The sequence below is a fragment of the Abramis brama genome (assembly GCF_963993115.1).
Source record: "Abramis brama genome assembly, chromosome: 12".
Taxonomy (NCBI): Eukaryota; Metazoa; Chordata; class Actinopteri; order Cypriniformes; family Leuciscidae; genus Abramis; species Abramis brama.
Genome location: NC_139974.1, coordinates 9096908 through 9111762, shown reverse-complemented (window position 1 = coordinate 9111762; position 14855 = coordinate 9096908). Strand labels below are relative to the sequence as shown.

Below are 14855 nucleotides of genomic sequence, written 5' to 3'. Positions count from 1 at the left end.
GTAGTGGAGATGAGTGGTACCCGGTGGGGTCTTCTGCTGTTGTAGCCCATCCGCCTCAAGGTTGTGCGTGTTGTGGCTTCACAAATGCTTTGCTGCATACCTCGGTTGTAACGAGTGGTTATTTCAGTCAAAGTTGCTCTTCTATCAGCTTGAATCAGTCGGCCCATTCTCCTCTGACCTCTAGCATCAACAAGGCATTTTCGCCCACAGGACTGCCGCATACTGGATGTTTTTCCCTTTTCACACCATTCTTTGTAAACCCTAGAAATGGTTGTGCGTGAAAATCCCAGTAACTGAGCAGATTGTGAAATACTCAGACCGGCCCGTCTGGCACCAACAACCATGCCACGCTCAAAATTGCTTAAATCACCTTTCATTCCCATTCTGACATTCAGTTTGGAGTTCAGGAGATTGTCTTGACCAGGACCACACCCCTAAATGCATTGAAGCAACTGCCATGTGATTGGTTGATTAGATAATTGCATTAATGAGAAATTGAACAGGTGTTCCTAATAATCCTTTAGGTGAGTGTATATATATAGAATAGTAAGTGTAAGTATTAATGGGTCAATAGTTGATATGATCTTGACATCAGCAGCTCAGGTTGAGTTAGGCAGGTCATTCCATTTTTGGAATTTTAGAACACAATCTAATCAAAGATTCTACCTGTAAATATAACATGAGTTGTCTATTACTACTATAGAAAAAAAAAATCAGTTGTTTGCTTTTTTTTCTTCTTTTTTTAATGGCGGAACACAAAAGAAGATATTTTTCAGGGAAAATAAAATAAAATCACGCATTCTATTTGTCCATACAATGAAAGCGAATAGAGTCCAATAGGGTTTAGACCAAAACGTTTTTTCAAAATCTCTCAGTGTTCTGCAGAAGAATCCAACCAGTTGAAGACCGGTTGGTAAAACCTGTTCCTGAAATGACACACAGACACATTCTTTGACCACATTTTTCCTCAGCTTTATTTCAACAGGTGTGGACAGACTTTAGTTAAGCATGGAATGATGACGATGACAATCCTCTCTCAATGTGAGTAAGTTATGCTCCTCTAAAGACATGTACATTGACCTCTGCTGGCAGACAGAAGGCGATTAAATACAATTATTAGTCTCAGAAAACGTCCTCAGCCATATTCAGGGATGAGGATATACCATCAAGTAACGATTAGTCCACGACTTCATTGCCTGAAATTATTTACTATATTACAAGCTTTTTACAACTTAAAAATAGATTAATAACTATCACTACCATTTCTCCCTTTGTACTTGTAAATACACCTTTTTTTTTCTTATTTGTTTTGAAAATCCCGTACCGACAAATTAATCAGCAAATTTAAGGCAGAAGAACAAAAAGGGGCAAAAAAGTTTGTTAAAGTCCATCTAATCTACACTCAACATATGAGATATTAGCTCTTCTGCAGAACTGAAATGTAGAATATTCTCTGGAAAATAAACATGGCCATCTAACAATGACACTGAATAAACTCTTAACGTGTCTCGACTTTGCATGTTTGGCTAGGCTGACTGCAAACATCAATTGTATAATTAGTTGAACATAACTCTTATGAAATAACTAGTTACCACATTTCCGCAGCAATACCATTCAGTAAAAGACCACCGTTCCAGTACCCTTAGTTATGGTCATGTCATCCAAACAGCAGATGCACTGTTAAAAAACAGAAGAAAATGAAGCAATACATAGAGCAATGTTGCAGCTTTACATGCAAATACTCTCAACGTTTATATTGGAGGTCTGTCCAAAAAAGCAGCATGCATTGAACTTAAGTTCCGTAACGGTTAAAACGCTTGCGATTTTCGCTCAAAGGCAGTCTTTGATGCAAAACCAGTCGGTAGGCAGCTTGTGGACAAGTTTAGCTTTCAACCAGGTCACAAACGTAAAGTGGCATCGCTGTGCCGTCCTGTAACAGGAAAATTACAGGGAAGCCACGATTCACAATGCAGGTGAAAAATGCGAGGAGTATTGCTGGATGACAACTTCAAACCTGAAATAAAAACTGGTTCATCTTAAGAACAAACAGTGAAAACTACTGGTTCCCAAAGGCGGATCCGTTTTACAGCTGAAGGAGCCGTGCTGATTTATTAATGGCAGAGCATCTGTTGGCACTTTTGGACCTGTTTCAACTTACCGGAGGGTAATGAAGTCCAACAAACCCCCTGAGAGAACATAAAGGTAATGGCTGTTCCCTGAAAGGGGGCACAACCAGGACAAAAGACAAAAACGAACAAAAATCTAAAGCAGTAGCAGTTTTTACAGTTCAGTTCACACTCAGACACGCTCAGCTATGTGACTCGCATTATTCACAGTGCATAACATGGGGCAGCGACTGAGAGAGAGAAAACGAACAACAAAACATTTAACATGACTTGGTAGTTAAGACATTTTCCAGGGACACGCTTTCCGCTTCCCATCTCAAGTGCTACGCATTACCTTAGGGCTGGGCGATATATCGCATGACATTGTTATGCGCATCTTGTCAGTAAAGCCGGTTCCTTGATTAGTAGTAAATCGGCATCACCTGCTTTCAGATGGAGCGGCATTTACTACACAGAGCCGTAGTTCACTGACAAGCTGAGCCATATCGCGTTAATTATCGCAGGCGATACGTCCGTATTGTCAGTGAACTACGGCTCTGTGTAGTAAATGCCGTGATTCGTTTTGATGCTGACGAAGTAGGCGAGTATTTAACAATGCTGTTTCAGCAGCTAGTGCCTTTTCTTCTGCCTCTTTAAATGTTAGCGTAGGTTCAGCCAGCAGGCGTCGCTGTAGCGCTTCATCCATAACACCGCACACCATTCTATCACGCAGCATTGCTTCTAATTGATCCCCAAAAGCACAATGCACAGACAAACGTCGAAGCTCAGCAATGTAGTTTGAAATGCTTTGATTAGGTTTCTGCTTACAATTGTGAAAATGAAAACGTTGAACAATCTCTGATGGCGCTGGGCTGTAATGGCGTTTTAAGGCAGCGACAATGTTTGCATAAGACACAGTAGAGGGCTGCGTTGGGGCCAGCACTGCGTGGAATACGTTTTTGCACCATACACACTGAGCAGCATGGAGCGTTTTTTTGCATCATCCTCAATATCATTTGCATGAAAAAAACATTCCAGTCTTTCTGTGTATTCTTCAAAAGAGTTACTAGAACATTCGTCAAACTCTTCGATACGGCCGAGTGTACTCATGTTCGCTTCCAGGTGGCAGATTATCTTCACTCACTTTAATGTTATGAAGCGATGAGAATACTTTTTGAATACCTTAATAGCCTATCTGAACTAAAAACAAAAACAAACGTTGTCAATGTACAAAACAAAGACGTGTATCTGGAAAAGTTATATCCTCGCGTGAATTTCTTTATTCAGTCTGGGTCTGTCTTGAGCCCTGGTGTTCACAACTCTTTAAAGTTTGCGTTCTTGCACAGTGACACGCCTACATTATTACGTCGATGTCGATAGTGACCAATCGGACAGAGGAAACGGGATCAACAACAGCTGTGTCCCAATGTGAAGACTGCATCCTTCGAAGGCTGCGGACTTCAAACGATGCAGCCTATGCGTCCTCCGAACGACACACCATGTAGCCTTCGTAGGAGCGGCGCCTTCGTGTTCCCGATTACCGCTCCAGGCGCCAACGGTGCGAGAGTAGCCTATGCTGCCATCCTGACAATTCATTTGATATAATTGAGTAAACAGCTATGGAGCCAGAATTGGCTATTGTCATTTAGACAATGACACATCATATGGATGTTTCAGGTCATGTACTTTGATTCAAATGTTCATTTATATCTTACCTTGATGCGATTTTGTAGGCTAGTGTATTCTTTTTATTATGCACATAAATGGACCTTGGTAAATATACTTACACAGGTTTTCAACCCTATTTGAATATAAAACCCAGTTGAATATAAAAAGTCCAGTGCGAATGTTACTCCCGCTCGTCATCGGCAGCTGTCAGTCACTGTTGCTAGGCGACAATAACAATCGTCCGTAGGCTAGACCGGTCCAAGCGCTTCAGATGCGCCCTTTGAAATGGCACGGAGCTGTAGTTAGCAACAATTTGTTAATATTGTGACAATAGGCCTACATTTTGTTACTTTAATTTTCAAAATAACCAGTGGTGGTATGTAAGGAACTACATCGTTAATACTCGAAGTGATTTCCCCACACAGGACAGTCAGCAACACTACAAAATTATGCTATTTTACATTATGATGCATTGTTTTACATTAAACTACACAAAAGTATATAGTTTAAAAATGTATCAACCTTGAAAATATTCAGAAGTAAAATGCAACATATGCAGTAATATAAAAGCAGAACCATCATAAAAACCCTGACAAGGTTTTTTTTCCTCCAGAATTCCTTTACTTTTACTCTTGATACCTTAAGTACATTAGAGTATGCAAGATAATTTTGCTTAACTAAGGTTTGAAATATATGACTACCGCATTATTTTTTCCCAATGCGGTATTAGTGGTTATTAAAAGTACTTTAGTGTAATAAAGTATCTCAATATTTATTCCATGAGTCAGCCCTGCAAACCTGTTGGTAGACAACTTAGTGGATAGTGAAAATATGCAGTCAAACACTCTGGAGAGCATCCCAGATGATGTCCCACCAGCAGGAGGCCTTACCAGGGTCTCTATTGTGGAGCCCATCCCGGTCCAGCAGCACACCAGGGTCTCCCACTCAGCTGAATAAAAGTCTACATCATTTTTTCTTATTTTATGTACTTTACATTTATATGTTTATGTTGATTTTGATATGTTTAACGTATGTTGTAAATAGTTGGGGGGAAAAACGTTATAGAAGAATTTGTTTCATGTAGAAATTATGACTGTCATTACCAAAATAATCAATGTCCAGAGCAATGAATTCTCTTTTATTTACACATTTAAAGTTGCATACATTTTTTTTTTCCTTTTAAAAAATATAAGTGAAAAAAAAGTTAAACAAGAATATATATATATATATATATATATATACATACATACATACATATTTCTCAATCATTCTTTCAAGAAGAGAAAACAGCCTGTCCATTCTCTCCTGTGCTCTCCTCGCCTCTGCAGTCCCATGTCTTCTCTAATCAAGTCCAAAAACTCGTCCTCTCTGTCTCGCCTTCATCGTGGCGCTGGTGCTGATGCTGTTGCTGGTGCTGATGCTGCTGCTACCCCTGGCTCCTCCTCTTCTAGGTGTTGTAAAGTTTTCTTTGATCGAAGCAGAGACCAGTGAGACAGTTGGGATCGCGTTCAACAGAAGTTATCCTTTATTGAGAACTCCACTTTACGCGGCTGTAGAAACTTCCAACATGATCTGACTAACTTAACTTTACATGGTTTCTTATAGGCATTTCAGTGGGCTGTCCTTAATGGTGCTGACCATGCACACAGCCTTAGTTAGGGATGACCACTAAATCTAATCATCTAAAGACAATAGAGGCAATTGCCCCCAACTGAGATAATGGTTGCCTCTGTCCCAACACCTCATCCATGAGGACAAACCAGGGCCAAGTTTCAGCAGTGGGTTTCCCACTCACACCCTCACCTGTCCCAGGACACGTGCAATCGTGTTATTACAGACTATAAATGTATTTAATAATTTTTTTAAATAGTTTTATTCATGTATACATTGAATAGACATTACAGAAAAAAATGAAATCAACCATGAATTGTACCAAGAACATCATTTTATTTAGTGAAAAACATTACACTAAAATTATAAAGTATTTTTTTTTCACTACTGCTGGGTCAAGGTTTGCTGACAGGGGGGACGGCTCCTTGAGCTTCCCCTATCTGATGCCAGGTTGAACCACCGGATTACATGTTTTGTAATGTTGTCATCGGTGGCGGCACGGGAGACATGGCTCTTTCTCACAGCACCTGTAATACATAAGCAGATTTTCATTACATGTCATGAAATCACATTGAAGCTACCAGGTTGTTGTTTTTTAGAGGATAGACATAATTCTTTTTTTAACTTAAAATAATGTCAAGTCGTAACAGGGTGAAAGGCACTTCTGCCTCCGCTTTGCGGTCCTTTATCTGCTATAACCACGCTATGTAAGATTGCCAGATCGGGTCGCGTTTCTGTAGTTCTAATGAGAAAACTACAGACTTTAATAGACTCCCTAAAGAATTTGGCACAAACACAAACAGAAGCTCAGCTAAAATGATTAAGTGATTATAATTTTAACCATTATACAGCGTGACAAAAAAAAATTAAGTGTTCCTTGAATAAAACTTGAATGCCCATAAGTTTAGTTGACTAAAAAAAGAACTAAACAAAAACAGGATAAGGTTGACTAAATATGATAAAAGTTAAATAGTAAATTTGACACAGGACTAAGCATGCATAAAAATAAAAAAGCTGACAAAATAAACTCTATTTGAGTCTTGTATCTAATGAGGTATTGCTCACCAGAGCAGGCAATACTGTCTGATCCACATCTTCCCCACTGCCAGGTAGGTCTGTAGACCCTGCTTGCAGAAGGGGTTTGCTCTTCTGCTGGTCTCTGTGAACAGTGAGGCGGTGAAATGGGTGGAGGTGGAGCAGCTGTGCCGCTACTTAGGATAAAAGGTGGTGGTGCGATAACAGGAGCTGATGGTTGTGTTAGTTGTGTAGGTTGTGTTAGAGTTTGCCTCTCTTTTTATAAGCATCTTCCTCCTCGCTCTCATCAGAGTCTCCCAAGAAATGACTATAAATTAGGGTGGAAAAAAACAAGCAGTAAACATCTTATTAATTACTCTTATTAATAATAATAATAAATGTAAAGCCTTCCTGTAGCTCAAACAGTAGAGTGTTGGCGCTTGCAATGCTAAGGTCATGGGTTCGATTCCCAGGTAAAGCAAGAACTGATAGGAATGTAAATGTGTACCTTAAAATGCAATGTAAGTTGCTTTGGGTAAAAACATCTGCCAAATGCATAAATGTAAATGTAATTACATAAACATTTTCACTGGCCTAAGAACTTAAAGGGTTAGTTCACCCAAAAATTAAAATTATGTCATTAATGACTCACCCTCATGTCGTTCCAAGCCCGTAAGACCTCCGTTCATCTTCGGAACACAGTTTAAGATATTTTAGATTTAGTCCGAGAGCTTTCTGTTCCTCCATTGAAAGTCAATGGACGGTATACTGTTCACGTCCAGAAAGGCAATACAGACATCATCAAAGTAGTCCATGTGACATCAGTGGCTCGATCTTAAGTTTATCAAGCGACGAGAATACTTTTTGTGCGCAAAAAGTAAACAAAAATAACGACTTTATTCCACTATTCATTTCCTTCTCTCTGTGCCTCGAGTGAGTTCGCGTAGTGTAATAGCGCAGCGCATCTGTGTTGCACGTCACACGCATCACACATGACCAGCGTCGGCCAATAGTGAGCCTACGTGTGACGTACAACACAGACGCGCTACGCTATTACACTACGCGAACTCACTCGAGGCCCAGAGAGAAGGAAATGAATAGTGGAATAAAGTCGTTATTTTTGTTTACTTTTTGCGCACAAAAAGTATTCTCGTAGAAAGCTCTCGGACTAAATCTAAAATATCTTAAACTGTGTTCCGAAGATGAACGGAGGTCTTACGGGCTTGGAACGACATGAGGGTGAGTCATTAATGACATAATTTTAATTTTTGGGTGAACTAACCCTTTAAGTTGTAAATCAATGTAATTGGTTGAGAATGGTTTCTCTGAGAAACCAGAAAACATACTGTCCATTTAACTATTTCAGCTGGCTTTACGTGTGGTGGTTGTCGGGTTCATCATATCCTAACACTGAATTATGTTTTTGAGAAAATATAGAGGCCAAAAAGTTAATGTAAAATATAAAGGATAATATACGTATACTAACTTCAGCTTTGGCCTTCTTTTTGGCCGAATCTCCTCCTCTTCCTCTTCAGACTGTAGATCTGATGTGTTGCAATTTAGAGCTTTCTTCAAGAGTTGTCGTGCCACAAAGTAGTCATCTAAAAAATAAATAGCCTACATGTTAAACTTCAGTAGACCTTCAAATTAATAGAGTAAAAAAGAACAGATCTATAGACAACAGAACAATATCAGAATGTAATTAAAAGGATTTTCTTCCCATATAACATATTGGCAAAATACTTTGATATTTGCTTACAAAAGCCATTTAGATTAGCATATGTGGAAAATAGCATACCACATGATTTAATAACTCTGGCATCATATTTTTTCCAGTCAGGTCCAGGTTCCTCAGAATTTTTCACTGCCCCGTTCACTCTCTCATCATTTTTGTAGTTTGGCCAATAGGTAACTCCATCACTGTACCAATTTTGTGGCACCAAATATCCTTAAACGAGAAGGAAGTAACAAACAGCACCAGATAAATTTAACTTCCTGTTTCAAGAACAGGTCAGTACGTCTACCTTGGGTTATTTCACCAAGTGCATGGTGTAACTGCATATGGGTCACTTTTAAATTAAAGAAGCTGGTCCAAAAAATAAAAGAAATTCAGATATGGTCAACAAATCGGAATTGGGCATCAAGACCTGCAGTATAAATGTGGCCTTATTGAACTCAATTGAATCAACAATGAACTGTCAACTTACAGTGAAGTTGCTGAAGAACTTACTTTCTTAAGGTGGAGCTGGAGACAGGTACAGTTTTTCTATTCATTTTATCTAAAAGAAACGTAACAGAAACACAAAATACACATTTCAACTAGTGAGTTGTGGAAAATAACCAAAATTTTTAGTGTTTTCAAAAGTAATTATACAGCAGGGCTCGACAATAAGGACTGCCTGATGGCCTGGGGCCAGCGTGAAAGATACTTGGGCCAGTTGCAGGAACTTTCACCTGCCCCATTGGGCCAGTGCTGCATCTTCAAGTTGATAATTTGCAAATTGCCTTGACAATTTAAATGCTGTAGTGTGGACCAGTGTCAGAATTTTACAACATATCTGGCTAAGTCAAGTTGGAACAGTATTAAATCTTACTTTACTCTGATGTCAGGAAAAGATGAAACTCCAAAATAAGACTGGTGGCACTTGAACGAACTGTAAGCTGCAACAGAACACACACACACACACACACACACACACAGTATCTTAATATGATATGAAATAATTATCTGAAACAACATTACATGGGGAGGTGGTGGAGAATATATTTGTCATGATGTAAACAAAAATGGACTCAAACTAACCAAACCAGTACAGTATTAAATGCTGTAGTGTGGACCAGTGTCCGTATTTGACAAAATATTTGGCTAAATCAAGTTGGAACAGTATTAAATCTTACTTTACTCTGATGTCAGGAAAAGATGAAACTCCAAAATAAGACTGGTGGCACTTGAACGTAAGCTGCAACAGAACACACACACACACACACACACACACAGTATCATATAATATTAATTATTTTTTTGAAACAACATTACATGGGGAGGTGGAACTGTCAAAATGTAAACAAAAATGGACATGTTATACCAGAAATTCAGTGAAAAAAGTAAGTTAGGTAACGTTAGGCCTAACATGATAATATCTTGCCTGACATTTTAACAATACGCGCTCAGGGTGTAATAAAAATCCGGACAGCTAACGTTAATTAAATCACCTAACCTCCCAGAGAGAAAGAATATACCATCCAAATAGCTTTTTTCTCAAAGTTATTAATTATCAAATACATTTTTACTCAAATCTACGCTAATGACAATTTGCTAACTTGGTTTGCCACAATAGAAATAAAATCATCGGTATGTTGAACGGTATGAACGGTAATGTTTTACAGCTGTAACTGTACAAATAAAGCATATTTTAACCATTCTTACCGTGCTCCGTGCTTGTCGACCTGCCGGTTGTAGCTTTTCCACAGTGCGGAGAATGATTCAGTGATGATGGCGACAGTTGAAATTAGGCGCGTTTGGTCAGCGGGTCCGCCCAGCGTCTGTAGCGAGTCCGCGAGGTGACAGTGCGTCAGGAGGCGGGGCACATGTTAAGGCGCGTCCGAAGTGCGGATCCGTATGTGATCCGTTCTGGGTCCGCCGATTAAAACCGCAGGCGGGGCCGATCCTGGAGGCGGGGCTGATCCTGTTAGCGCAGCGAAAACGAATCTGACAGTCAGGCGGATCTGGCGGCTTGAGGGCGGGTCCGCCACGTACTCCTTTGCTGTGTGGGGTGGCTATAATTCCGAATGCTTGAACATGTATGTTATAATTTTTCATATGTATGCAGTGTATGTATGTAGTGTCATAACTACATCTCTGACGTTTATAACAAACCAAACCGTTTGAAAATCGGTAGAAAATTGGGCAAGTTATGGTTATTTAAAAGTATTTGCACCATTAGACGAGTGAGCGAGCGCACTGCCGCAAGGCCGCCACGTGCGGACGTCGACCTCCATTGGCCAGCAGCGCGCACGAGACATCTAGCCTTTATATATGATATCTATGGGATAGTCCGCTAAGTGTCCATTTATGTATCCTTCCTTTCACGGGGAAACGAAGGGTGCATTTGGCGTCGCTTTAGCCTTCGTCGCGCCGCGATGACGCAACCGGCCTTCGAAGGATGCAGAATTGAATTGGGACAGCCTTCGTCGCGCCGCGGTGACGCAATCGGCCTTCAAATGCGACCTCCGAAGTGTGCAGCCTTTGAATTGGGACATCCTTCGTCGCTCCGCTGTGACGTTTCGTCACGCCGCTGAGACGCATTCGGCCTTCAAATACGGCCTTCGGAAGATGCAGACTTGACACTGGGACACAGCTAACGTGTTTTGCCTTGCACCTTAGCTTGCATCTGCGTGATGTTTGTGCTGCAACATGGAAAATCACACGACACGACAGCATCACAACTAGACGACCCATAAAAGATGATACAGTCAGCTGGACATTACGAGGTCAGGCTTCACCCATCACCCAGTTGGACCCGAGTACAGGAATTTATCATTGAGAGCAGCGGCAACGCAGCCTGAAAAAAAAAGAAAGAAAAAAAACCCCTGAAAAATTAGGCTGCCGCCTGCCAATACAAAAATTGATAAATGATGCCTATTTAAAAATGATAAAATACAGTGATGCATCATTGAAATGTGCAATATGCAATAGTAACTGGTAAGAGTAACAGGTCAGTACGGATTTAATGTCCCATGATAAGGTGACTTCATTCGTAAATGAAAAGTAATCAAATGAATGACAAAAGTAAATGAGAGTACTGACCTTGTTTTAGTACACACACACACACACACACACACACACACACACACACACACATTACGTTAAAATGTATGGTTTGCTTTGCTATCTTTCTTTAAAACAAATGTTACTTGTTCTGATAATTTTGTTATATTATTTTAACACATTCATTTAAGTTTAAGTGTGACTTAAAGGGATAGTTCACCCAAAAATGAAAATTATCCCATAATTTACTGACACTCAAGCCATCCTAGGTGTTTATGACTTTCTTCTTTCAGCCAAACACAATCGGAGTTATTTAAAAAAAAAAAAAAAAAGTACTTCAAAATCTAGGGTACCATTCACTCCCATTGCTTGGAAGAGCCAGCATGTATTTCTTTATATAACTCCAGTTGTGTTTGCTGAAAGAAGTAAGTCGTATACACTTAGAATGGCTTGAGGGTGAGTAAATTATGGGATCATTTTCATTTTTGGAAATTTCCAAAATTATCCTTTCATAAAGGATAAATAAATATATATATCTGAAGATTATTTAATTATTTGTCACAAACATTTAAATGGATAGTTCACTTTAAAATGGAAATTCTGTCATCATATACTCACCCTCATGTTGTTTCAAACCTGTATGAATTTCTTTTTTCTGCTGAACAGAAAGGAAGATATTTAGAAGAATGTCAGTAACCAGACAGTTTCTGGGTCCCATTGACTTCCATAGTATATTTTTTTCCTACTATGGAAGTCAATGGGACCCAGAAACTGTCTGGTTACTGACATTCTTCTAAATATCTTCCTTTCTGTTCAGTAGAAGAAAGAAATTCATACAGGTTTGAAACAACATGAGGGTGAGTATATGATGACAGAATTTTCATTTTAAAGTGAACTATCCCTTTAAAGGAATAAAACAGGTCTAGATAGTGTGACTTCCTTACAGAAGAAAGGAAAAACACTTCAATTCAGAGATATCAATCACTGCAGTATAGACTGAACTGGATTGGCCTTCTGAGATGTGAAACATACTGCAGTAAACAAGACTATATACTGGAAAACAGATTGCATAAAAGCAGCGTCTAAACGTCTCACGACTGCTCCCTGGAGGAGGAAGTTAGACCAACAAATGACAGCCGTCCTGGCAGCTATAGCTTGTTGCTAGTCCAAGACATGATCGACAAGTTTGCACAAGTGAGAAACCAGTTACCATGTTTCAAAACAACCACCAGTTTAAATTGGTCATAAGTCAGTGTGAACTAGAAAACTGGACTATTTACACAATCATCACATAACCCTTTAAGATTAGTCCATTTTCGACTAATAGTTCACTTTTTTGTGTGTGTCTTTTTATGGCCTGAAAATTAGGCTAATAAAACATTTCAATGATGAACTAAAATAACAGATCGGTTATGCAGAACAGAGTCCGGATGCCCTTTCATTTTCATTTTATTTTATTTATTTATTTAAGTTATTGCATCCTTATGTGGATAAACCTTGTTTGTTTAATGTTTCGAGAACAACTGATTTGTTTTGTATTTTTGAAATTCAATTAAAAAAAAAGAGGAATTAAATAAAAAGTTCTGCACTTTAGTAACTTGGTCTTTCCCCATCAAGTTACACCATGACAAAACCCAACATTTTTCTTTCCCTTTCCCTTTTTTTTTTTTTTTGATAAACCAACAGGATATGAGCCAAATGGGCTTTGTGATATATTATTTAACTGTAAATAACAGGATCCATGCTTAGACCTATGCAGTAAAATAACCGAGCGGTTAAGAAACGTCAGCTTTACAATTTGAGTAATGGGTCTTTGGCAATTGTCAGCAAATAATTTATTAATTAACTTAAATTAACATCTAATTGCTGGCAAGATATATAGTATTTCCTGTGAAATGTTTGCCTGGACCACAAAACCAGTCACTTTTTTGAAATTGAGATTTATACATAACCTGAAAGCTGAATAAATCTGAAAGCTTTCCACTGATGTATTATAATATATAATAATATATAATATATAATAATATATAATATTATATGTAATAGTTTGTTAGGATAGGACAATATTTGGCCGAGATACAACTATGTGAAAATCTGGAATCTGAGGGTGCAAAAGAAATGAAATATTGAGAAAATTGCCATTAAAGTTGTCCATTTATGTTCGCGATTGTGCTGCATTCACTCACAAAAATAAATGTTTTATATATTTACGGTAGGAAATGTACAAAATATCTTCATGGAATCTATGAATTTTGGCATAAAAGAAAAATCGATAATTTTGACCCATACAATGTATTGTTGGCTATTTCCACAAATATACCCGTGCTACTTGTGACTGGTTTTGTGATCCAGGGTCACATATTAAAATGAATTTGGTACATTAAATTGATCATAAGTGACGGTAAAGACTGTAACATTGTTACATATAAGGTCTTAAAAAATAGATTTTTTTTTCTTTCAAATTGAAGACAAATCTATCATGATTTACACATAGGGTATTGTCAGAGTAAGATGCCTCCCAGGGTAAGACCCTTAGACCTTTAAATGTGCATTTATAATTTTGCTATTATGACATAGGCCATTTTTTAAATCTTTAAAATATATATAAATATTAATAAGAATTATATCAAAGCCATTACATTCTGTAAAAGTTTGCCCCAGTTGTGGGGTAAGATGGCCTCTTTGAATAATTTTACATTTTGTTCTACAATTAAACAATTTAATTAACAATTAAATTAGCAAATGTTTCTATTTATTTCCTAAAATAACACATTGGCAGATGCATCATCATTCTGCACATGCTAAACTTATATCTAAATTAGTTTACACTTTAAAAGTAAATGTACATTGTTCTTAAGGGGGGCATCTTCCCCCATGTTACCCATATAATAAGCTGGACAACTGTTTTCATCTGCAAAAATATTTAGAAATGTTTCTTGAGCAGCAAATCAGCATATTAGAATGATTTCTGAAGGATCACGTGACACTGAAAATGGAGTAATGGAGCTTTGCAAGGAATTGCAATTGAATTGCATTTGAAATACATTAAAATATAAAATATTTATTTTTAATTGTAGTAATATTTTACAATATTTCATACTTTGTACTTTATATACAAATAATCAGTTTAATCTGTACTTTTATCAAATAAATGCTTTGGTAAGCATAAGGGACTTCGCAGCCAGAAATGTCTCCAGTGGAGCTGCAGAGGGCAGTATAATATGGATATTACAATTGATATGCTATTGCAGGGGACAATAGGTAGCAGAAATGAAAAAAAAATCCAGCAGAATTGAATCCACTGAAGACAAACTCGGGGTTTTACACAAAATGATGATAATTCACTGTATTTCAGTAAGACATCGGATAAATCCGAAAGTGTGTTTTATTTTATTTTAAAGCAAAACGACTGTGACAAATAAGACAATAATAGGCTACCAAATACCCTACAAGCCCTGGGGCCTCATTTATAACCGTTGCGTACGCACAAAACAGGCCCTGAAAGAGGCGTACGCCACTTCCGACGCATGAGTTGTGATTTATAAAAACAAACTTGACGGGAAAATGTGCGCACCTGCACGCAAACTCTGACCCATGCGTACGAACGTTTTGGAGATGGAGCAGTTTGGCGACACCGATGGTGAGCTGGAGTTAAATGTCTTTTTGGTCACTTTTAGACAGAAAATCTA

The 14855-nt window shown here is 38.3% G+C and overlaps 1 long non-coding RNA gene across 1 annotated transcript; it reads right to left on the bottom strand.

The window, feature by feature from the left end:
* Positions 1-5702: 5702 nt before the first annotated feature.
* LOC311092985 lies at positions 5703-10175 on the bottom strand. Its single transcript, XR_014608351.1, has 8 exons — positions 9826-10175; positions 9297-9358; positions 8993-9059; positions 8629-8677; positions 8197-8346; positions 7885-7999; positions 6450-6726; positions 5703-5911 (listed from the first exon to the last, which is right to left on the bottom strand). It is a non-coding gene; the product is annotated as an uncharacterized lncRNA (long non-coding RNA).
* Positions 10176-14855: the final 4680 nt, after the last annotated feature.